General features: G+C 39.6%; 1 protein-coding gene across 2 annotated transcripts in view; it reads right to left on the reverse strand.

Moving 5' to 3' along the window:
- LOC136875856 (uncharacterized) overlaps positions 1-24,817 on the reverse strand; it is a 289,779-nt gene that overhangs the window by 38,361 nt on the left and 226,601 nt on the right. The window lies entirely within an intron of this gene.

Genomic DNA, 24,817 nt, shown 5'->3' on the forward strand with positions numbered 1-24,817 from the left:
AAAGATAACAGAAAAAGGCAATTCTTCTTTTTCTCATCGTATCTATTATAAATTCACTTTCCCTATAAACTACTGCATTAGGCAATAATCTCCATTGTCCATCCACCTGATGTTTTTTATTAATGATTGTTCTGAGTATCCTTCTGTCAACCTTTTGCAGTGTATCAGTTGTTGCTTTGGTGTTCAATTTAAATAGTGTTTCACAAGCATAAGTCGCTTCAGGTTTAATGACGGAACAGTAATGTTGAAGTTTAGCATTTATTGAAAGAGATTTTTTCTTGTACGTTGGCCATGTAATTCGTTGTGCTTTTTTAAACTTAAATGTTCTGTTTTCTATTGATGATTTTTCATTGGTGTTCCACATTATAATTTCACCAAGATATTTAAACTTATTCACAATTTTAATTTGTTTGGTATTGGCTAAGGTAATGGTTGGTGCTGTAACAGGGAAGGTTGGCATTATTTCTGTTTTATCATATGAAATTTGCAATCCAACTTTTCTTGCTATGTTATCAAGTTCTTCTATTTGCAATTTAGGTAGCTTCTTCCATATCATTAGCAAGTAGTGCAAGATCATCAGCGAATGCTAAACAATTGAGTCTTATTTTTCTGCCAATCTTGATGTTAGGTTGACACATCTTATTCCATTCCCGCATGATTTTTTCCAACACACAATTAAACAATAATGGCGAGAGTCCATCTCCCTGCCGAAGTCCAGTATTAATGTCAAATGGCTTTGAGAGTTCATTTCTAATAAATCTGACTTTAGATTTAGTGTTCTTAAGGGTAATTCCGATAAGGCAAATAAGTTTTGGATGTAAACCAAATTCTTTTAGGATATTCAATAATGACTCACGATGGATACTATCATACGCCTTTTTAAAATCAACAAAAGTGATAACTAACTTTTTGTTTCTAACCCTATGATGCTTCATAATCCACTTTAAACTGATAATTTGATCTGGACAACTTCTCCCTGGATGAAAGCCTCCTTGGTATTCTCCAAGTTCACAGTCAAGTTGTTCTTGAATTCTCATGTATAATAACTTTGAAAAATTTTTGTAAGTGATATCCAGCAATGATATCCCCCAATAATTGTTGGGATCTGATCTATCACCTTTTTTTATGTAAAGGGTGTATTATCACCATATTCCACTCTTCGGGCATTTTTTCAGTATTCCAAATGTCTATGAGGTATTTATGTAAATTCTGAATGGTTTGTGTATTAGCATTCTTCCATATTTCTGCAGTTAGTTGATTCTCCCCTGAAGCTTTGTAATTTTTAAGTGAATTGATGGCTTTCAACACTTCTTTGTAATCTGGTGGTATAACCTTTTCTATTGGTGTTTTATTTTTTGAATGGAGGTCATACTCTAGATATTGTGTTGGTTCTTCGCTATTAAGTAATTCCTGAAAGTATTGAGCTAAAATTTCTGCATTCTCTTGGTTACTATGTGCCAGTTTTCCATTTGTATTTCTCATCATAAGTGTTGGTGGATTATAGTTTGATTGGTATTGTCGAAACGTTTTATAAAAATCCCTCGTCTTATGTTGTATGAATGCTTCATCTATGGCGTTTAATGATTCTTTGTGATAATTTCTCTTAACCCTTCTGATTTCTTTGGCTGTTTGTTTTCTAGCATTATTTAATTCTTCACAGGACTTTTCTGTTCTCTTTTGTTGATCATTCAACCATGCTTTGTGCCTGTTTTTTGAATCGCTGTGTCACACTCCACATTCCACCAAGCATGTTTCTTTCATTTTTTAACAGGAGCAATTTCTTCAGCTATGGTTTTTAATTTTTCAATTACCGTCCCCAAATTGTCGCTTAGAGGGTTTTTAGACCTTTCAAAAATACAGTTTATTATTAATTTAACTAGGGTCATACTTCTTCCTCCTATTGGATTTGGATATTTTGTTGTTCTTATTTGGCGTTAATTTTATATTAATCTTGGAAATATAGTGATCTGAATCTATGTCTACCCCACAGAGTACTTTCACATTATAAATTTCTTTGTGATAATTCTTGTCCATGGCCACATGGTCAATCTGGAACTCCCCCAATTTAGTATTAGGGCATTTCCAAGTCATTAGTTTGTGTGGTCTTCTTTTAAACCTTGTAGATTCCAAAATTAATCCATGATCTATACAATGATCAATTAATCTTTGACCATTTTTATTTGTAAATTTATGCGCTGGCCATTTACCCACTACTGTACGAAATCGTTTTTCTTTTCCTATTTTAGCATTAAAGTCACCAAGTAAAATTTTAATATGTGTATCAGAGATACCTGAAATCAACTGGTCCAATTCTTCCCAAAAAATTTCTGTTTCTTCCTTTTCTTTGTTATTTTTTGTCATTTGTTGGGGCATGGACATTTATCAATGTGTATGTTTTATTCTCTACTTTAACTGTTAGGAGTGCCATTCTTGGGGAGGTCGAAGAAAAAGATTCAATTGAATCTAATATGCTGTTATGGACCAAGAATCCTACTCCAAATTGAGGAACATTCTTCATCACTCTTTTCCCTGGAGGACCTTTGTAAAGGAGATATCCTCCTGATTCTAATGGGTCCTGATCTGTATTGCGCAATTCTTGAAGAGCTGTTATTACTATCTTATGCTGGTCCAATACATCTGTTAAATGTTTTAACTTGCCAACTTTCATAATTGAATTGATATTTCATGTTGCAAAAAATGAAAATTGTCCTGGTTTATTGAATTTCAGTCTTTTCTTAACCGGATGTGTCTGCATGTCATCTGTTGGGCTTCCAGGCGCTCCGAATCGCCTTGATCTTCTACGTGACACCCCACCGTATCCGAGTGGTGTCTTTGTTTGGACCTGCTGATTTTGTATGTCCAAACCGGTGGATTTATTCGTGAGAAGACTAATCATATTTGGCTGATTATCTGATCAATGATCAATGTTTCTGACTGTAGTCAGGGTTTACCATTCCAGATGTGATCTGGAAGGATGATTAATGAAATATGGATTGATGAATGATGAATTTGTGGAGTGGAAAAAAATTGAAGGGATCCAACACTTCGAAAAATGAAGATATCGGCCATAAGAAGACAAGGTCCACGAAGGGCGTGAAAATGAAAGACTCCCTAGCCCTCGCAAACCTAATAGCGTAGGGGTCGGAAAAGAACAAGAGTTGACCAAGAGAGGTCAGATAGGATAGATGAAAGTGAGGAGCCCGGCACAAGTAAGTGGAAGCAATACCAGGACTCAGCTAAAGGCCCCGTGGCTGCCAACCCACACTCCAATGTTCAGAGCCCATGGGACCCCTTTTAGTCGCCTCTTATGACAGGCAGGGGATACCGTGGGTGTTATTCTACTACCCCCACCCACAGGCTTTAATAAAGGTACAGTCCCAACATTTGCCTAGTGAGCAAATGGGAGACCATGGAAAACCTATTTTAGGCCTGCCAACAGTGGGGTTCAAACCCAGTATCTCCTGAATACAAGCTCACAGTCCTAACCGCATGGCCAACTCACTTGATACAAATAAATTCAATAAATATCATTTCTGATAATGTCTAAGAGTAATTTATGCTTGTCTGTAAGATTCAATTGATTGAGAGATTTATTTATTTTTACAATTTGTTTAACATCGCACCAACACAGATAGGTCTCATGGCGACGATGGGAGAGGAAAGGCCTAGGAGTGGGAAGTAAGCAGCCATGGCCTCAATTATGGTACAGCTTCAGCATTTGCCTGGTGTAAAAATGGGAAACCACAGAAAACCATCTTCAGGGCTGCCAACAGCGGGGATTGATTCCAGTGTCTCCCGGATGCAAGCTCACAGCTGTGCACCCCTAACTTCATGGCCAACTCGCCCAGTAATTGAGAAATGTAAGTCCACTTTTTTCAATACAATACAATTGGTGAATATTAGATCAATAAAACATCAAACACATTAAAAAGAGTAGTACATGTTTAATTCCATGATTTGGAAAGTCTTCAGCTACATATGATATGGGATTAATTGGTACATGATTAAAATTGACCTTAAACTACAAAATGATTTGGAATTTTAGTCCCAGTATGTTCCCTATACACAGGTAACAATATGTATTAATGTTGTTGTTACAAAGTGGTATTAAAACACTGTATTTTTGATGAATTAAAATACACTGGACGACATTTGAGAACCACAGCTTAAGTACATAATTATTGTACCGGGCGGTACAGCTCCACGCCGCTAATTTAAAATGTGCGCCAGTTGAAACTCCTCTGCTGGAGGAAGTCTGAACTTCATCGACGGTATTAATTTTCAAGTTTCTCAGAAGATGTCACTACTTGGAAAGTTTGGAGTTTTTGAACTGTGCCACTTTTGATGTATTTTTGTTTTACCAGTAGTAAGAAGTGTGAACTTTCTCTTCTAGAGGACACTACTGAAAAACTACAATGGTGCACCCTAGTGCGATGTGAAAGAACTGTTTTTTTGGAGAAATTTTTATTTCAAAAGTTTGTTTCTTGTTAAATTTCTTTCTGTTATTGTTTAAGTTGGCTGTATACCCCTCTCTTTCCCCTTGTTTTGTATTTAGCCAATCCCGAATTTCTTTAATTAATTTCTGACAAATCTGATGTATCTTCCCCCAACTTGAATATGTTGCTGTACCCTAGCCAATAAAGTGATTGTGGGCGGGTGTTCTCTTCCCTAAAACGCCTCAAACTTTCCGCGAGAGTATATAAACTGCTGATTTTTGGATCTCTGGGCCACTTCTGTACCATCTTTCAGTGTGTAAAGTACATAGCAGGGGGCGGGAAGCGCCTCTTTCTTCGGCAGCGGTCAACAACAAGGTAATGGCCGATTAATAACTTCTTTCTTTGCTAGCTCAGCAGTTTAACTCTCGGGGCGGGTCCGAAGCTTTTCCATAATGTAACCTTCCTTAAAATGTAAAGACCCTTGGTATCTATCCTATCTTTAAACTGCATATCGGGATAGAGAGTGCTTAACCCTCTCGAGCTCCCACTCATATTGTTTTGAGGTGAACTTATTTTTTTCCTCAACCTATTCTTCTTTAACGTAATGTAAATTGTTTCTTTCTTAAGTCACCTCTTTAGTATGGGATTAGCCCTTGTATTAACGGCCTAGTGCCAAGTAGGTTTTAAACAAGCGTATTAGGAGCGCAAGTTCGCCTCCTCTCAAACTGTTATTTTAGAGGTCATGTAATTAATCTTTTTCTCACTTAATAGACCTCAGTAGGTTGGGTATTTTACCCCTGTGTCTATGTCCTGAGAGGACAACTTGAAGGTGGAGTTTGGTGTGGCCTTTGAGAGGCTTAAAGTTTGAGAGCGAGTGGCTCTTTGAGTGTTGTATGCCTCGAGGAGGCTTTTCTGTGTAATTTGGAGCAAGTGCTCCTGAGCATGAATGGGGTTTTCTGCCCCTCTGTTAAAACTTATTTTGAAGTAAGGTTGGGCTGATTGCCCAAGAATTGTGAAGTAGGGGCGCTGAGCCCAAATCCGGTAAATATTGTAACTACATTTTGTTGACTTGCTACTCTGTACCTGCCATGCTTGTTATTTCTTCATTTTAAAAAGAAAATATAACCTTGTTAATTTTACATGAACTCTAATTTCGTAGCTTGAGACCCGTTCACACCCGCACCTTCTTTCACCTCTAACTACCGCAAAACTCGGTAACAAGTGGTAGCAGAGCGTGGTTGAATGGGTCTCAATTTAGCCCCTTTTGACGGCTAAACATTGCTTTGATTCAAACTCTAACAATTTTCTCAGTTGCTGGAATTTTTGATCTTTCCTGTTTCAAAATTGTTCTGTCATCATGCCCGGCCCTCGCGATGTTCTCCATCTTAACTATTTGCGCAAGGAGGAGTTGATCTATGAGTTAACTATCAGAAATGTACAATCTGGAGGCACGGTTGCGATAGACACCAACAAGCTTAGAGAGTCCCTTGATTTGCCCATTTCCATCCCCAATTTGGGAGAGAAAGAAATTGATGACTCTCTTTCCACGATCACCGAGAATACTACTGGGCTAGCATCGGTAGTTAGTTTTTTTGACGAAAATGATCCTTCTCCTAATCAAATTAAGCGTGTGCAAGCCAGGCTATATCATTTTTCAAATAGGGTTAACGATCTGTTGTCTCTGAAGTTGAATGACGTTCAGAGGAAGGAAGCTAGTACGTTGCTTGAAAGTATTTCTGAATTATCTAGCAAGGTCACTCAATTGCTAACTGGGGAAGTTCCTCCCAAAATTGATCAACCCACCACGATGAATGTAGGTAGCGAGGAAGAGCCTCCTAAGGGAGAAGCTAATAGGATAACCGTTGCTGCTCAAACTATCTCTGCCCCATTGGACAACGAGTCTGAACGTCGTGCATCGTTGAATAATATACGTTCGGAATTAACTTCCTTGCCACTGAAACCTTTACCTACTATGTCACCCGGGTTTAGCAGCTTGCCTCATCCATTGGCAATGTTGCTCAGAGGTATCTCTAAGTTTTCCGTTAATACCACCAGTGACGTAATTTCATTTTTAAGATTTTTAGTTGAATTTCAGGATCATGCCCTTGTGTTTTCTCTTTCCCCATGTCAGATTTTGCAAATCATCTATCCTTATGCTATTGGTATTCTCTCTGACAAAATAGTAAGAGCCATAGCTGAACAGTCATCTATTGAAGATTTTCATGCACACTTGCTTGCAAATTTTATTCCTGCCCGCGCGAGGTCATCTCTGATTCAGAAGTACTATTATCGTGTACAGAGATTGGACGAAAATCTGGCGGATTTCATACAAGACATTAAGTTTTATACTAGGGTTTTTGCTCTTCATTTTCCTGAAGATCAGATCGTACAGGCTATTGTAGAAGGAATTTCACCATCCTATAGGTCATATTTATGTTTCGCGGCGTGCCCGCAGACTTTCTCTGAACTTGAAGCATTGGCCGTCTCAGTGGAAGGAGTTAGATACGCCGATTCCTTGCGTGTCGCGAAAGAACCCCCTCCTTCGTTTAGTAATCCTCGACCTCCACCTCGCCGACCAGTCGCACCCCGTAAATGTTATGCTTGCGGGTCGCCTGACCATCTTCGCAACAAGTGTCCATTGATCAAATCTAGTAGGGCAAATAATGGGGCTGGTTCATCACAAGGCTGTTTTAAATGTGGGGCTTTCTCACGTATCACCAAGAATTGCCCAAATTCAAATAGCACCCCCTCCTGCTCAACTTCTGGTGCAACTTCCACCAACGTCACTAATAATAAGTGACTAGCGGCTTCGGCTGAGTCGACTAATCCATCTTTCCGAGGCTCAGACCCTGGTAAACAGATCGAAACTTCAGGGAACGTTCCATTTGCAAATCCATCTTTTGTATGCCCCAAAGAGTGTCTTAGGATTGCGGCGGATACCCCCGCACCTGTTCCTTTTCTTAAAATTGAGTTAAATAATGAGCCTATAACAGCCCTATTAGATTCAGGCAGTGTTTGTTCTATTATTTCGGACCAATGGTATTCTAAATTGAAATCTGTTTGTAAACTACCTGACTATGACTCATCTCCTGTTCAATATCTTTCGGCTAATTCATCTCCATTGGAAATCCTAGGTTCTGTAAATGTCAAAATTCGTATTTTTAAATTTACATGGAAAATCAAATTGTTTGTGGCTAAGCACCTGTCTTGCCCCATCATATTGGGAGCTGACTTCATTTCTCACACTGGTCTGGTGCTCGATCTTCAGAGTAAGTCGTGCACATTCAAATTTGCGTCCAATTGTAAAATTTCCTTGTTAAAGTGTAATTCTGTATCATGTTCATCTATTTCGCCTACCCAGGATGAGATGTTGTTAGACCTTAGACATCTACCTGAGGAGCAGGCTGATAGTATTCGTAAATTATGTCAGTCATTTCCAGAGGTGTTCTCTGATACTCTCGGTGTTACTGACCTTATTGAATACAAAATTGAGGTCACGGATTCAATTCCTGTCCGTTTTCCACCTTACAGGCTATCTCCACCTAAAATGAAGGCTCTGAAAGAAATCATCGATCAGATGTTGAAGGATGGTATTATTAGGCCCTCTAAGTCGGCGTATTCGTCACCTATTTTTCTAGTCCCGAAACCCCAAGGGGGCTTCAGGCCTGTCATTGATTATAGGGCTCTCAATCGGAAGGTGGTGTTACAATCTGTGCCCCTTCCCGACCTTCATTCTTGTTTTTCATGGTTCCGTAAGGCCAAGTTCTTCACCATCTTGGATATGAATCAAGCCTACAATCAAATTGCCCTTGCGGAAGAGTCTAAACATCTTACAGCGTTTGCCACGGACTGGAATTAAATACTAATACAACCGCGTGCCTTTCGGGCTCCCCACGGGAGCAGCTGTACTCACTAGGCTGCTAGATAGGGTCTTCTCCGACATCAAATTTGAGTACTTGTATCACTACTTGGATGATGTCGTCGTATTTTCGGAGACCTTTGAAGAACATCTAGATCATCTGCGAGAAGTTCTCAATCGCCTTCGTAAGGCTGGGTTAACTGTCAAGATGTCCAAGGTTGCCTTTGCTAAGCCCTCTATGTCATTCCTAGGGCATATTGTGTCACCTGATGGTGTTGCAGTCGATCATTCTAGAACACAGGCCATCCGTGATTTTAAACCTCCCAAGGACATCAAAGGTATCGCCAGGTTCATTGGTATGGTGAATTTCTTCAGGAAGTTCATTCCTAACTTCGCTAATAGAGCGGCGCCCTTGAACCTTCTTCATAGGAAAGGCATCAAATTCGAGTGGGGACCTTCTCAACAAGCCGCTTTTGAAGATCTTAAATTAGCTCTCTGTAATGCCCCTGTACTTGCTATGCCTGATTTCTCGAAGAAATTCATCGTCCAAACCGACGCGTCGTCGTCAGCAGTAGCTGCAGTCCTTCTTCAAGAGACTGAACTAGGGAGGCGACCCATCGCCTATGCATCTAGGACATTGTCGGCTCAAGAAGCCAAGTATTCCATCTATGAGCTCGAAGGGTTGGCAGTCTTATTCGCCTTAGAAAAGTTCCGTCTCTATCTGGAACATGTCAAATTCGACCTGGAGACAGATAATCAAGCCTTAAGCTGGGTCTTAGGTAGGCCGCGTCGTACTGGTCGTATAGCCCGTTGGGCCATCCGAATTTCTGCCTTCCAATTCGATGTCAGGCACATTAGAGGTACCGAAAATGTTGTTGCTGATGGACTCAGCCATATGTTTTCCAACGACGTCGAGGCCCACGAACCGGTCGACAGTTCATCGCCTCCCGAGTCCATACTATCTGGTGTTAATGCCATCTTAACAGATGCTCCCATGCTCTTTAGGGATATCGAGAAATACCAATGTGAAGATCCGACGCTGGCTCCGATAATGGAAACCCTTTCTTCTGGGGAACATGTTGTCCCTTATGTTCTGTGGAATGGTGTTCTATGTTGCCCTTCGAGGCATGATAAGATGATGAAGGTTGTCGTTCCAGCTGTTCTTGTGCCTATGATCTTCAAGTACTATCATGAGACCCCATTAGGGGGGCATCTTGGAATCTTTAAAACTCGTGAAAAGATTCGTGAAAGGTTCATCTGGAAGGGTATGGACGGTGAAATCCGTGAACTAGTAAAAGCTTGTAAATCTTGTTTGCTCAGTAAACCCACCATGTCCACCAAGGTAGGCCTTTTGTCTTCGCATCAAGCATCGCGCCCCATGGAACGCCTGTATATTGATTATGTAGGACCCTTCCCCCAGTCAAAGGGAAATGCCAACAAGTTCATCTTTGTATGCGTAGATGGTTTTACAAGATTTTCCTGGTTATTTCCGACTAAGCTGGCTACCGCTCAGTCCACCATTACTTGCCTTAAATCTATTTTCGCTTCTTTTGGTCCGTGCCAATATATTGTGTCTGATAATGCTAAGGCGTTCACATCAAATCTTTTTCGTAAATTCTGTTTTGACTTGTCCATCTCTCATGTAACTACTTCTGCTTATTACCCTCAACCATCTCTGGCTGAACGGGTTAACCGTAATCTCAGGTCCGCGCTTATTGCCTATCATCATGAAGATCATTCCAGGCGGGACACGTCCCTGCATTGGTTAGCTTTTGCTTTGAATTCGGCGGTTCATGAATCACATAAATTTACTCCAGCCTCTTTGATGTTCAAGTTTGTTCCCAACACGCCGCTCTCTAACCTCTGGTCTCTGAGTGACATTCTACCTGAGACAATAGATCCGGACAACATTAAAGATCTTTGGAAGAAGGCTAAAGCCAATCTTAAAGTGTCTCATGAAAATGTTAGGGAAAGGTATGATCGTGGACGGAGACCCACCCATTTGAAGGTAGGTGACCAGGTAATGGTCAAGAATTTTGTTCCCGCGGGCAACCTTGCCCCCAGATTTCATGGGCCGTGTGTCATTCTCGATTTCCTTACGCCGGTTACGTTGTTATTGAGTAATCCAGCCACCGAGAGGATATTTAGGGTTCACCTGTCACAGGTGAAACCAGTGTAAATTTTGTGTTAACTTGCTTCATATAATTTGAAGGAAATATGAAGGTTATATTTTTTTTTTTTGAGTTTCACTTTTAAGGCTTTCTGCCCCTTCTATAATATTTTGTTTTATATGCGAGCATTTTTATAAAACCTGCCCCGAACCGTTAAACTGCCATCCTGTCCTTCCCACGGCCATTACCACGCTCCCGTCTCCTGCTCCACTCTACACAGTGGCTTATTTAATGCCATGGATATCTGCACGCCGCTGGCCCCTCAACCTCTCCACAAGCCTGTGCCCTCAAAAAAAAAGATGATGGTCCAACAAATTCTGCCGCCTAGCTTTAATGTTTCAGTGCCCCCGCAGCCGCGCGGCGCCGCGCGGCGCCGTGCAGCGACTGGGATAGAGGAAGGGCCCTCTCGACCCCAGCGAGGACGACATGTGCACGGCGAGCCGGAGCTCTCCTCCCGGCCAAGGCTGATGTGCGGCGCACGACCTGCTACTGGCCCGCAGCCTGTATATGTTCACCGCGGGCGCGGCGTGCTTCTACACCTCTGCTCCCCTCATAGTGCGGGCGAGCGGTATCTCAGGGTACTTGAGGGGCCCGGGCGGCCTCCTTTGAACGTAAACAGTGGCGGCTGGTCTGGCCGTTAAAATCATCAACGTTTGAAGTACATATCCAGCTATATGGGCATTCCAGTTCAACCTTACTACCTTTTCTTAGGTATTCTACTGCAATATTTGGTGGACTTAGAAAATTTTCCTCAACCTTAAAAACTAAAGTTTTACTTCTGAATTCAACTTCTACAAACATAAAAACTTTACTTCACCAGTTACAACAAAAATTTTGAAACTGAATCAAACCAAATTAAGAAAATCTTATAAATACTTCTGCAATTAATCTCCATATCAACATCAAAACTTGGACCTTATTTTCAAACAAAAGTTTATGTCCTTCTGTTACCCCTTGGAGGAACTTTTGGGGGGGGAGGTCTGTACCGGGCGGTACACCTCCACGCCGCTAATTTAAAATGTGCACCAGTTGAAACTCCTCTGCTGGAGGAAGTCTGAACTTTATCGACGGTATTAATTTTCAAGTTTCTCAGAAGATGTCACTACTTGGAAAGTTTGGAGTTTTTGAACTGTGCCACTTTTGATGTATTTTTGTTTTACCGGTAGTAAGAAGTGTGAACTTTCTCTTCTAGAGGACACTACTGAAAAACTACAATGGTGCACCCTAGTGCGATGTGAAAGAACTGTTTTTTTGGAGAAATTTTTATTTCAAAAGTTTGTTTCTTGTTAAATTTCTTTCTGTTATTGTTTAAGTTGGCTGTATACCCCTCTCTTTCCCCTTGTTTTGTATTTAGCCAATCCCGAATTTCTTTAATTAATTTCTGACCAATCTGATGTATCTTCCCCCAACTTGAATATGTTGCTGTACCCTAGCCAATAAAGTGATTGTAGGCGGGTGTTCTCTTCCCTAAAACGCCTCAAACTTTCCGCGAGAGTATATAAACTGCTGATTTTTGGGTCTCTGGGCCACTTCTGTACCATCTTTCAGTGTGTAAAGTACATAGCAGGGGGCGGGAAGCGCCTCTTTCTTCGGCAGCGGTCAACAACAAGGTAATGGCCGATTAATAACTTCTTTCTTTGCTAGCTCAGCAGTTTAACTCTCGGGGCGGGTCCGAAGCTTTTCCATAATGTAACCTTCCTTAAAATGTAAAGACCCTTGGTATCTATCCTATCTTTAAACTGCATATCGGGATAGAGAGTGCTTAACCCTCTCGAGCTCCTACTCATATTGTTTTGAGGTGAACTTATTTTTTTCCTCAAACTATTCTTCTTTAACGTAATGTAAATTGTTTCTTTCTTAAGTCACCTCTTTAGTATGGGATTAGCCCTTGTATTAACGGCCTAGTGCCAAGTAGGTTTTAAACAAGCGTATTAGGAGTGCAAGTTCGCCTCCTCTCAAATTGTTATTTTAGAGGTCATGTAATTAATCTTTTTCTCACTTAATAGACCTCAGTAGGTTGGGTATTTTACCCCTGTGTCTATGTCCTGAGAGGACAACTTGAAGGTGGAGTTTGGTGTGGCCTTTGAGAGGCTTAAAGTTTGAGAGCGAGTGGCTCTTTGAGTGTTGTATGCCTCGAGGAGGCTTTTCTGTGTAATTTGGAGCAAGTGCTCCTGCGCACGAATGGGGTTTTCTGCCCCTCTGTTAAAACTTATTTTGAAGTAAGGTTGGGCTGATTGCCCAAGAATTGTGAAGTATGTAACTACATTTTGTTGACTTGCTACTCTGTACCTGCCATGCTTGTTATTTCTTCATTTTAAAAAGAAAACATAACCTTGTTAATTTTACATGAACTCTAATTTCGCAGCTTGAGACCCGTTCACACCCGCACCTTCTTTCACCTCTAACTACCGCAAAACTCGGTAACAATTATAATCAGCCTTACAGGTTGTGTGATTTGGTGATACTTTGAAGAACTAAAATATTATACAATGCACTGTTGTTTATCTGTGTCATGAAAACTTTGTTGGAAACTTATAAGGATAGAATTTAAAAACATCATTCATCAATTTAATGTTTGGCATTTGACAAAGCATTTTTCCAAGAATCTAAAAGCAGATGCAAAATGCTGCCCTACACTTCTTTCATGAAGAAACAGTTCAGTAAACCATCTTTGGTGGTCTTCGGATAGTTGTGTAGGGGATAAAAAATGAGCTATAAGACAGATTTACATCTGCTTTGTATCATATCTACAACATCCATGAATGTAAACAAGGAAATTATTTTGCAAAATGTGAGCATGGCGCTAGAGATTGTGACAAAGAGTGGATAACTCAAATTCCTGCAAATTTGAAACTTTGAAATTAATTCATGACAAATACTCAATTTATAAATGATTTAAAAGAGACCAGTCATTTAGTCATACCAGCATGTTGTAATCCTTTCATAACAAGAGACTGAAATATACACCCAGACGAACACATTTCCCATCTAAAGGAATGGTGACCTCAGGAATGTTAGCAATTCTCTATCACAACAGCAACAATGTACATCATGAACAGATAGGAACAAAGTTGCAGTTTTCTAAAAACATGAAACAATGGGTCACAAACAAGGTACATAAATTCAAAATAAATACTTGGAGGGAAGAACTGCACAACAACATCATAGCAGTTGCCAAAGGGTCTGCTTTACCACCACTGAGGATCCTTGTGTGTTAGAAGTTTTGCCCAATATTGTCACAGTACCTTCCTTCTCATTTCAGATGTGAAGATACAGAAAGTTCAGATTTGGATTAGTCACTTCCAGATACATTAATAAGATTGTTGCAGAAGAAATAACAATCACTTATTTTTAGTCAAAATAAGTCATGTCTCCATATGCATTTGGTTTAAATCAGCATAATTCTTGTCTACTTCTGGAAGACGCTGTCATACTATTTTCATCATGCAAGTTGGTATGATCTTTCTTTTATTTTCCCCTAAGGTGTTGCACAAATTTATCCAATAAACAAATTGTTTATAAGCAATGTGATGCAATGTGTTGCATTAGTGCCCAGTCACACTTTTCGTTGTTGTTTCCTTGTTTGTGTCTGGTTGTATCAACTGTATCCAAAGTATTAAGGATTTTTTGAAGGTAAATGCCACCTTCAAAATACTTAAAATTGTATTCCTTTCCAGAACAGCATCAAAGGGCCATGTTTTGTCTTACTGTAGGAGACATCTTCAGCCAATGAGCAAAAATATAGGTACCGGTACACATGAATTTCTAATAACTGCTATATCTTAAATAACATGCCTAAACTTCTTTCTTTATACACGAGGAACTCAAGTCAAATGCCACAATCAAAATATATACACTTTGCTAGATCTGCTTATGTTAAAATCAAAAAGGCATATCTATATAAATAAAATTGTCTCTGTTTGTCTGTTTGTCTGTCTGTTTGTCTGTTCCACCATCACGTCGAAACGGCTGGATAGATCTCAACCAAACTTCATATTTAGAGTATACTGACCCCGGGGAAGGTTTCGATATGCATATCATTTTAAAATCTTTGAAAAGACGGGGGTTTTATAGGAAAAACGGTTTTCCTCCATTTTCTCTTATACTATTATAGGCAAAATATCGAATTTGTCGTATAAGGATGAGACAAAGCTCAATTTAATCCTCTTGACGCAAAGAACAAAACTCGGTAAGCCCTATGGGCCCGAAAACCATGTTTTAAGGCCCTAAAACCAACCGTTACGGAGATATTGGCACCACACTACCCCTGCTCTAGGAATCGGATAAAGAAATGAACTGCCGTAACCATGGCAACGTCAGCTCCAGGATTCTAGAGCAGTGAGATTATGCATGTACGTTTGGGCATAGCTGTCAACCAAAATAGGTACAAATAAGACTTAATATCTGGGAAAAAAATATACTGTTGTGTAAGGCACTCATAGGACTCCTTTGGGTGGGGATGGAAAGGGGGTGAAGAACGAGTGTAAAAATCTATATAAATAAAATTCTTTCTGTTTGTCTGTCTGTTTGTCTGTTCCACCATCACGTCGAAACGGCTGGATAGATCTCAACCAAACTTCATATTTAGAGTATACTCATCCCGGGGAAGGTTTCGATATGCATATCATTTTAAAATCTTTGAATACACGGGGGGTTTATAAGAAAACCTGAATGGTTTTTCCACCATCACGTCGAAACGGCTGGATAGATCTCAACCAAACTTCATATTTAGAGTATACTCCTCCCGGGGAAGGTTTCGATATGCATATCATTTTAAAATCTTTGAATACACGGGGGGTTTATAGGAAAACCAGAATGATTTTTCCACCATCACGTCGAAACGGCTGGATAGATCTCAACCAAATTTCATATTTAGAGTATACTCATCCCGGGGAAAGTTTCGATATGCATATCATTTTAAAATCTTTGAATAGACGGGGGTTTATAGGAAAACCACAATGGTTTTTCCACCATCACGTCGAAACGGCTGGATAGATCTCAACCAAACTTCATATTTAGAGTATACTCCTCCCGGGGAAGGTTTTGATGTGCATATCATTTTAAACTCCTTGAAAACACGTTGGGGTTATAGGAAAACCAAAATGGTTTTTCCACCATCACGTCGAAACGGCTGGATAGATGTCAACCAAATATCATATTTAGAGTATACTCCTCCCGGGGAAGGTTTCGATATGCATATCATTTTAAAATCTTTGAATACACGGGGGGTTTATCGGAAAACCAGAATGGTTTTTCCACCATCACGTCGAAACGGCTCGATAGATCTCAACCAAATTTCATATATACAGTATACTCATCCCGGGGAAGGTTTCGATATGCATGTCATTTTAAAATCTTTGAATACACGGGGGGTTTATAGGAAAACCAGAATGGTTTTTCCACCATCACGTCGAAACGGCTGGATAGATCTCAACCAAACTTCATATTTAGAGTATACTCATCCCGGGGAAGGTTTCGATATGCATATCATTTTAAAATCTTTGAATACACGGGGGGTTTATAGGAAAACCAGAATGGTTTTTCCACCATCACGTCGAAACGGCTGGATAGATTTCAACCAAATTTCATATTTAGAGTATACTCATCCCGGGGAAGGTTTCGATATGCATATCATTTTAAAATCTTTGAATACACGGGGGGTTTATACGGAAACCAGTATGGTTTTTCCACCATCACGTCGAAACGGCTGGATAGATCTCAACCAAACTTCATATTTAGAGTATACTCTTCCCGGGGAAGGTTTCGATACGTATATCATTTTAAAATCTTTGAATACACGGGGGTTTATAGGAAAACCAGAATGGTTTTTCCACCATCACGTCGAAACGGCTGGATAGATCTCAACCAAATTTCAAATTTAGAGTATACTCATCCCGGGGAAGGTTTCGATATGCATATCATTTTAAAATCTTTGAATACACGGGGGTTTATAGGAAAACCAGAATGGTTTTACCACCATCACGTCGAAACGGCTGGATAGATCTCAACCAAACTTCATATTTAGAGTATACTCATCCCGGGGAAGGTTTCGATATGCATATCATTTTAAAATCTTTGAATAGACGGGGGTTTATAGGAAAACCAGAATGGTTTTTCCACCATCACGTCGAAACGGCTCGATAGATCTCAAACAAATTTCATATTTAGAGTATACTCATCCCGGGGAAGGTTTCGATATGCATATCATTTTAAAATCTTTGAATACACGGGGGGTTTATAGGAAAACCAGAATGGTTTTTCCACCATCACGTCGAAACGGCTGGATAGATCTCAACGAAAGTTCATATTTAGAGTATACTCATCCCGGGGAAGGTTTCGATATGCATATCATTTTAAAATCTTTGAATAGACGGGGGTTTATAGGAAAACCAGAATGGTCTTTCCACCATCACGTCGAAACGGCTCGATAGATCTCAACTAAACTTCATATTTAGAGTGTATTCATCCCATGGAAGGTTTCAATATGCATATCATTTTAAAATCTTTCAATAGACGGGGGGTTTATAGGGAAACCAGAATGGTTTTCCTCCATTTTCTCTTATACTATTGATTTTCTGTAAGCTTCGTTTACCGTACGTGAAACGTCTCTTCATTATAAACAACTTTCGTTATGTTCATAGTTTACCTTACTCTTTACATGACGGAGAAATTTACAATTTTCTGCTGGTACCATGCTCTGCATTGAGTAACCGACAGACCGACAACGAACCTACAGGTTACCATGGCAACGTCTCTGACTGCATGCCAGCAGGGAAGTAACGTTTTGCCATTTTCCTCACCATGCTTTTAAATTCGTGGTTGTTCCTTAGGTAGAAGGCAGGAGAGGCGTCAATTGGCCTATCTGCGGGATATTGGCGGAATATCGTTGGATGTTATAACCGCCTTCGAATAGATTAAGTAATAACACCATTAGTCATCTTCTTATTTTTTGTTTACCTAGGAATCACTGGACCTAAATTTCTCCTCTGTTACCGCTTTATTATATCCATAACTCACACTAGCATAATTTATTGAGGGTCATTTGATTTTCCAATACATTAACTAGGCATTTACATATTTGTCGTTTTCCGGCTGTCCTCAGTTATAATCCATTTTCTATTACTTTCAACTCTCTTAACTGTACTATTTTCTTCCTTAATTACGCCGTATGTACGCGAATGCTACAAACTACTGGCTGTATTCCCACCAATACTCATATTTAGAATACACCTGTCCTTGATAGGTTTTAGGGCAAATATTGTTTCTAAATCCCTGAACTGACTGGGGGTTTATACGAAACCGAAACAGTGATTTTGCACTTCCACAAAATATACACAACCAACGTTAATTTAAATCTACCTGCCTTGGTAGAAATTTTTTTCTAAACCTTTTTTCTCATGTGCATCATTTCGATATGAGGATTAATAAGGGAGATATCATTAACGGACTGTTTTTCTGTACAAGTCCCAACGGACTTAACTCTCGAGCGGGTGCGTGTAAAGCGTATTCCTTACAACTTGAAAACTACTGAAGACATTCGAACCAAAATTCATATTTAGCATCCACCTGTCCAAAGGTAGGTTTTAAACGTAAATAACATTTCATGTTCCGGAATGGACTGGCGGTTTATAGGGAATCGAAATGGTGATTTTACTCTTCCACAATATATACAGAACAAGACCAACCTGACTGGAAATCGACCAAACGTGATGGAATTCTACCTCTAAACCTTTTTTTCATGTGCATTTTTTCGTCAGGAGGATTAATAAGGGAGATATCATGAATGGTCAGTTTTGCAGGTTAAGTCCAGCGGACATAGCCCAAAAGGTGTTTTACATGGAGCAGATTCCTTATCTACATAAATCAAATCGTAACGACTGTGTGCCTCTACACTGACTATTTTGGCGAAATTTTCGTACAGCTTTCCGTTTAAGGGGTAATATTGACCATCTGCATAATTTTTGGTTTAGTTTCCTGAAAGTCCTAATTTTTACCCGCCTCGCCCAAAATCCAGATTGCGGCATAATCTGCCAGAAGAAAAAGAAGATAATTGAAATTTGACAAAATTATACGTTTTAGCCTGTAACGAACGGAAAACATCCTAGATCATTAAATTTTTCACTTTTTATCCGCGAAGAATATAGAAATATGCAGGCAATTTTAATGATGGTGCAGACCTTCGGAAATTCCTATCACATAACTGATTGCACAATATTCGTTCAATTTGGAATGATCTACAACCTTGGTCTTATGACTTTTTGCCGTATCTGTATCCCTTTTACGTTTGATTTTTCTCTATTAATGGATGTTAAGTCAATTTGGAATTTTCACATGCATAATTCATACCTTCGATTACTTATATGAAATACAGAATCATCAAACTCTTCACGAAAATTGGCCCACCCAGTAGCCATATATCAGCCAAATGCTATGTATGTAGCTGTCACATAATTATCCGAAAAGTAATGTAATGTGAGATAATCTTACAAGAACGTTACCCTGTTCCACGTTTCTAACTCAATCTGACCCAAGAATAGATGACATATCATAGGACCAGGCATTTAGGCCACTAAATCCGGCGTGTCTTATGGTATAATCCTTTGTCGATATGACGTACGTTTAGTAGCAGTTAATCTGTAAATGAAGGTCTTCAATATTGTAAACACGCATATACTTTCGTATGTTGATTTGTAGTGATCGAGAAAGGGTTGGTCTGCTATTGTAATCAGTACTCCCCACACCGACTTTGTGTGTCATACTTTGACTGGCAGTATGAAAGGGTTCCTTCTCCAACTCCTGTGTAACTGTCATTAGTAAGGAAGGTCTACAATTGTAATGAATAGTTCACTTCTCGATTTGACTTGCAGAAGGCAAGTGAGCATGCAGTTTTGTTTAAAACTCCCCTACCCGATTGTGTTTGGCAGTAGGCAAGGGTGCCCGCCATTATAAAGAAATGTCCTCATGTAAAATGTGACTGGCATTAGGCATAGTTGCCTGCTATTTTGATGGAAACTCACCAACTTGGTGTGACTGGCAGTAAGCTGGCTGGAAGTAGGAAAATGGGCCTGGCATTATAATGATAACTGCACAACTCAGTTTCGAGTGATAGTAGGGTAATTGCCTGCCATTATAATAAAAACTGTAATCTGTCTGGAAGTAGGAAAGGGGGGCAGCCATTTTAACGAAAACTCCCCAAATCGATTCTGTGCGCATAGTAGGCAATGGGGCCTGCAATTATAATGTAAACTTCCCAACTCGATTGTGAATGGCAGTAGGCAAGTGAGCCTGTCGTTATATCACAAATCCATAACAAACACTTTACATTGGAAACAACGTACGGGGACCTCCCCATGCTCTTTCTCGGATAACGCTAAGAGACATGCAATTTTAAAACAATCTTATTTACTACATGCACACTATTTACTTCGATATTCGAATACAATGTAGAATACCATAGCGAAGCACGGGTACATTCGCTAGTTTATAATTAAAAAGACATAATGTTGGATCTTCAAAGAAGATCATAAAGTTAAAATGAGACTATGAGGTTTAAAATTGGCTGTATTGTTTTTTGGATCATAATAATAATTATTTTTTAGACCTTGTAAATACTCAGTTAAGAACACTGGATGATAGTCCAACACTTAGATGACAAGTTATTATTCTTGATATTGTAATGTTAAGTTTAAAACTAGGCTTAAATTAGGTGGAACTTCTCTCAAAACATACAGGCTGAAATGCTGGGTTGGTCTAACTGATGACCCCGTGCATTATATAGAGAAGTTATAGGGTAAGATAAGTCTAAAAAAAGAATTAGACTGGGCAAGTTGGCCATGCGGTTAGGGTCACACAGCTGTGAGCTTGCATTCGGGAGATAGTGTGTTCGAACCCCACTGTTGTCAACCCTGAACATGATTTTCCATGGTTTCCCATTTTTGCACCAGGCAAATGCTGGGGCTGTACCTTAATTATGGTCACGGCCGCTTCGTTCCCACTCCTAAGCGTTTCCTGTCCCATTGTCTACATAAGACCTATCTGTGTCGGCGCAACGTAAAACAATTAGAAAAAAAAATTAGAAAAGTCAAAGTTTGCCAGGCATTAAGGAGTATGAGGGAGGAGTTGGAGAGTTTGAGGGAGATAATTAGAATTCTCTCAGAAGACAGGAAGGAAGGTAGGCCTCCCTCAATAAATGTAAAGGATACAGTAGGTATAAAAGAGGGATGGAAAGGAAAGGAGGGAATTGTAGAAGACAGGTGGTCGAATGTTCTAAGGGGAAGTAGATTGCAGGCTAAGGGCTCTATTCAGTATCAGAATTCAGGACAGGTGCCTGTGAGAAATCGGTACAAGTCACTGCAAGTAGAACAACGGAAGGAGGATGAGGAACAGGGAACTGTTGCTGAGAAGTGTGGAAGTAGGAGAAAAGAAAAGGTAGGAAAGGGAAATGTAGAGTAGAGTATAGGAATAGACAGGTGGAAGGTGGGGGGGGGGGGAAGAGAAAAGAGAGAAGGAAGTAGCTTCTGCAGCTGTCAGGAAAGATAGGGCTGACTGTTGTATGTCCGGCGCTCCCTTCTCGCTCTGCCAGCCAGCTACACGCGCGCCAGGTGTCATTCTTCTAGCCTCGACGCGCAGCCCTCAGTGCGCGTGCCTGGACCGTCGTGTGTGTACTATAAATGGAACTCCCAGCCTGTCCAGATGCCCACTTGCCCCGGTGTCCAGCTCCAGAATACATCCTACGTCGAGCACGGAGGCTACTCCTCTTGAAAATGTGCTTCGGCCAGGTGGACTGAATTTCTGGCAGTACGAGGTCTCACCTCTGGTCACCGCTCCTCTTGCCTATTCCGCTGCCCATTTCCAGTCATACTATTACATACCGTTATATTTCCCTAATTAATGCAAGCTCCCTTGGTTTCGCTAAGTAAGAATTCTTCCAACATTGAACTTGCTTTTATGAACTCAGCAAGGAAGGACTTTCCAAAACATTTATGTCAGTACTTCTGATAGTTTTCGACTATCGACTTTTCTTATCACAAGGACTATCTTTTCGAGATAGTAGTGGATGTAAATACTGCAAACTTGTATATAGTGTACAAAAGATAGACTCTTTCTCAAGATTCCTAATTCATTTTGCTTCAAGTTAAATTTCAGTTTTATTTGTGTAAATAGTGTATTTTGCAATTGAAGCGAATAAAGAAGTTGTGTTTTGTAAATCTCAACCTTGGTTACAACACTGACCAAGAGGGGAGAGGATCAAATGAGGTGGGTAGGGTTGAGGCTCTGGTCATGGGGGATTCCATTGTTAGACATGTGGGGAAAGTGTGTGTGGAGGAAAGGGAACCAGGATAGAGTGTTATGCAGGAATTAGGTTGAGGCAGATGTTGAAGAAAGTAGAAAAGATGGAGGAGGGAAAGGAAATGGTGGTAGTGTTTCACGTTGGTACCAACAACTTGAGGCAGGCAGGTATAAGTACTAACATAGTTGGGGATGTGTGGGATCTGGTAAATGCAGCACGGGTGAAGTTTAAGGAATAGGAGATTGTTAACAGTGGAATACTGTGTAGGAGGGATACTGACTGAAGGGTGATTGGGTATCTAAATGAGACTATGGAGTGGGTATGCGGAAAACTGGGAATGAGATTTCTAGATCCTAATGGGTGGATAGGAGATAGGGATCTGCACTCAGAAGGCCTTCACTTAAACTGCAGTGCTACATATAAGTTAGGAAATTTGTTTAGAAGGGTTATAGGGAGGTACATTCAGGGAAACGAAGTGGTCAAAGGAGCGGTGATAAGGGTACAGAGATCTGAAAATCAAGTAGGGATGACATAAAAATGTTAGTGTTGAACTGTAGAAGTATTGTAAAGAAAAGAATAGAATTAAGTCATTTAATAGACATATACTTACCAGATATTGTAATAGGAGTTCAATCATGGCTGAGAAATGATATGATGGATGCAGAAATTTTCTCACATAACTGGAGTGTGTATCATAGAGAGAGGATAGGAATGATAGGAGGAGGAGTATTCATTCTGGTGAAAGAAGAATTTGTAAGCTACAAAAAGTTAAAGGTGACAAGTATTAAATTCTAGGTGTAAGGCTCATTTTTAAAGATAACAGGCAACTCTATGTCTTTGGAGTGTACAGACCAGGAAAGGGTAGCGCTGACGCTGATTCAGAATTATTTGATAAGGTAATCAGCTACTGTATGTGGGAAATGAGATGAAAAGGAATGTGATTGTAGCAGGAAATCTCAATTTAACAAATGTCAATTGGGAAGGTAATGCAAATGACAGGAAGCATGACCAACAAATGGCAAATAAGTTAATATGGGAAGGACAGCTAATTCCGAAAGTGATGGAACCAACTAGAGGGAAGAATATACTGGACGTGGTGCTGGTAAAACCAGATGAGTTCTATACAGAAACTGAAGCATTAGTGATCACGAAGCTGTTTTTGTCATAGTTAAAAATAAATGTGCTAGAAAGGAAGGTCTTAAAAGTAGGACTATTAGGCAGTACCATATGGCTGATAAAGCAGGCATGAGGAGGTTTCTTAAAAGTAACTGTGATCAGTAGAAAACGATAAATTAAAAAAACAGCCTCTGGGGTGGGTTTAAAGCAATTGTTGAGGAATGTGAAAACAGGTTTGTAGCTTTAAAGGTGGTAAGAAATGGTAAAGACCCATTTTATTATAACAAAGAAATAAAGAGGCTAAGATTGAGCTGCATATTGGAAAGAGAGTTAGAAATGGCTGTGGAAGCAAGGAGATATTCAAGGAACTTATTAGGAAATTGAATCTAGCAAAGAAGTTAGCTAAGGATAACATGATGGCAAGGATAATTGGTTGTTATACAAATTTTAGTGAAAAATAGAAGGGTATGTACAGGTACTTTAAGGCAGAAACAGGTTCCAAGAAGGACATTCCAGGAATCATTAATGAACAAGGGGAGTGTGTATGTGAGGATCTTCAAAAGGCAGAAGTATTCAGTCAGCAGTATGTAAAGATTGTTGGTTACAAGGATAATGTCCAGATAGAGGACGTGACTAATGCTAAAGAAGTATTAAAATTTACCTATGATAACAATGACATTTACAATAAGAAACAAAAGTTGAAAACTAGAAATACAGGTGGAATTGATAAGATTTCTGGGGATATACTAAAGACAATGTGTTGGGATATAATAACATATCTGAAGTACTTATTAATTCAATTTAATTTCACACAATGTGCATAAGTAGAGGATATACTATTAAGCACTTTCACAGAATTTTGTCAGAGATATTTCTCTGCGCTTACATGTCATTACGTGATATCTGACACATGGGTTATCACATTTTTGCATACGCATAGTATATCCGGATGATGGTAGATGTCTCTCGTGCAGATACGGTGGTGAAAGCCATGAACAGCAAAATGCGTCATGAAGTGTTTCAATGCATAATTGGCTTTTATCCATTCTCTGTTGATCATAGCATCTGTAGCATAAATTTCAGGAAATATTTCTTCTCTTTTTCCTTGCATTTCTTGAAGTAGACTCTGGTATTCTTCTGTTGATGGCAGGGATAGGTCATATCTCAAATCCTCAATGTAGAAGGATTCTCTGGCGAGAACATATGCCAGGCGTGAGGGTGTATACTTTGAAATACACAAGGCCTTTTTCAGGAATCTTGCTTTTAATTTTTCAATTTCCTTGAGGTTCTTCCTTCATAGTTTGTCCCAGATTAATGTCAAAACATATGTCACTATTGGGGTGATTTTTAACTTTAAAATTTTTAACACAGTATTTAATGATAACTTCTGTAAATTCTGTATACTGTTCATAGTTGATAAAGCAGTGATAACTCTCTCCTGAACATGGATACTGTATACATTTCTGTGAGTGAGTCTGTAATATGATTCCCAATTATTTGTAATGTATTACAATCGATACTGTGTCTCTTTTATAAATTATAACATCGTTAGCTGCCAGTTTGTCTCCTTTTCTGAAAGTCATTGACACAGTTTTGTTTTCATTTAATTGAAGTTTGTTCTTGGTTGAGCATACTGTAAGTTTGTTGAAAGTCTCCTGGGGATTTGTTAATTTAGTCGATACAAGCAATATGTTGTCCACATATGCATACAATTTGCAATTTGACATTTTCTGTTCTAATGCTCTGAGTTATGTCTGCCGTTACTATGTTAAATAGGAGCGGGCTAAGCGGATCACCTTGTAAAACTCTGTTTGTTTGTTCTATTGGATCTGATATATCAATGTTGTCATCTTATTTGCATGAAATTTTTGTTCAGAATGTTCCTTAAAATCCTCGTGATGTAATTTTTCTCAATTAGTTTTTCCAGTTTATGAATTGCTATATT

This window comes from Anabrus simplex, chromosome 6 (assembly GCF_040414725.1).
Source record: "Anabrus simplex isolate iqAnaSimp1 chromosome 6, ASM4041472v1, whole genome shotgun sequence".
NCBI classification, from domain to species: Eukaryota; Metazoa; Arthropoda; class Insecta; order Orthoptera; family Tettigoniidae; genus Anabrus; species Anabrus simplex.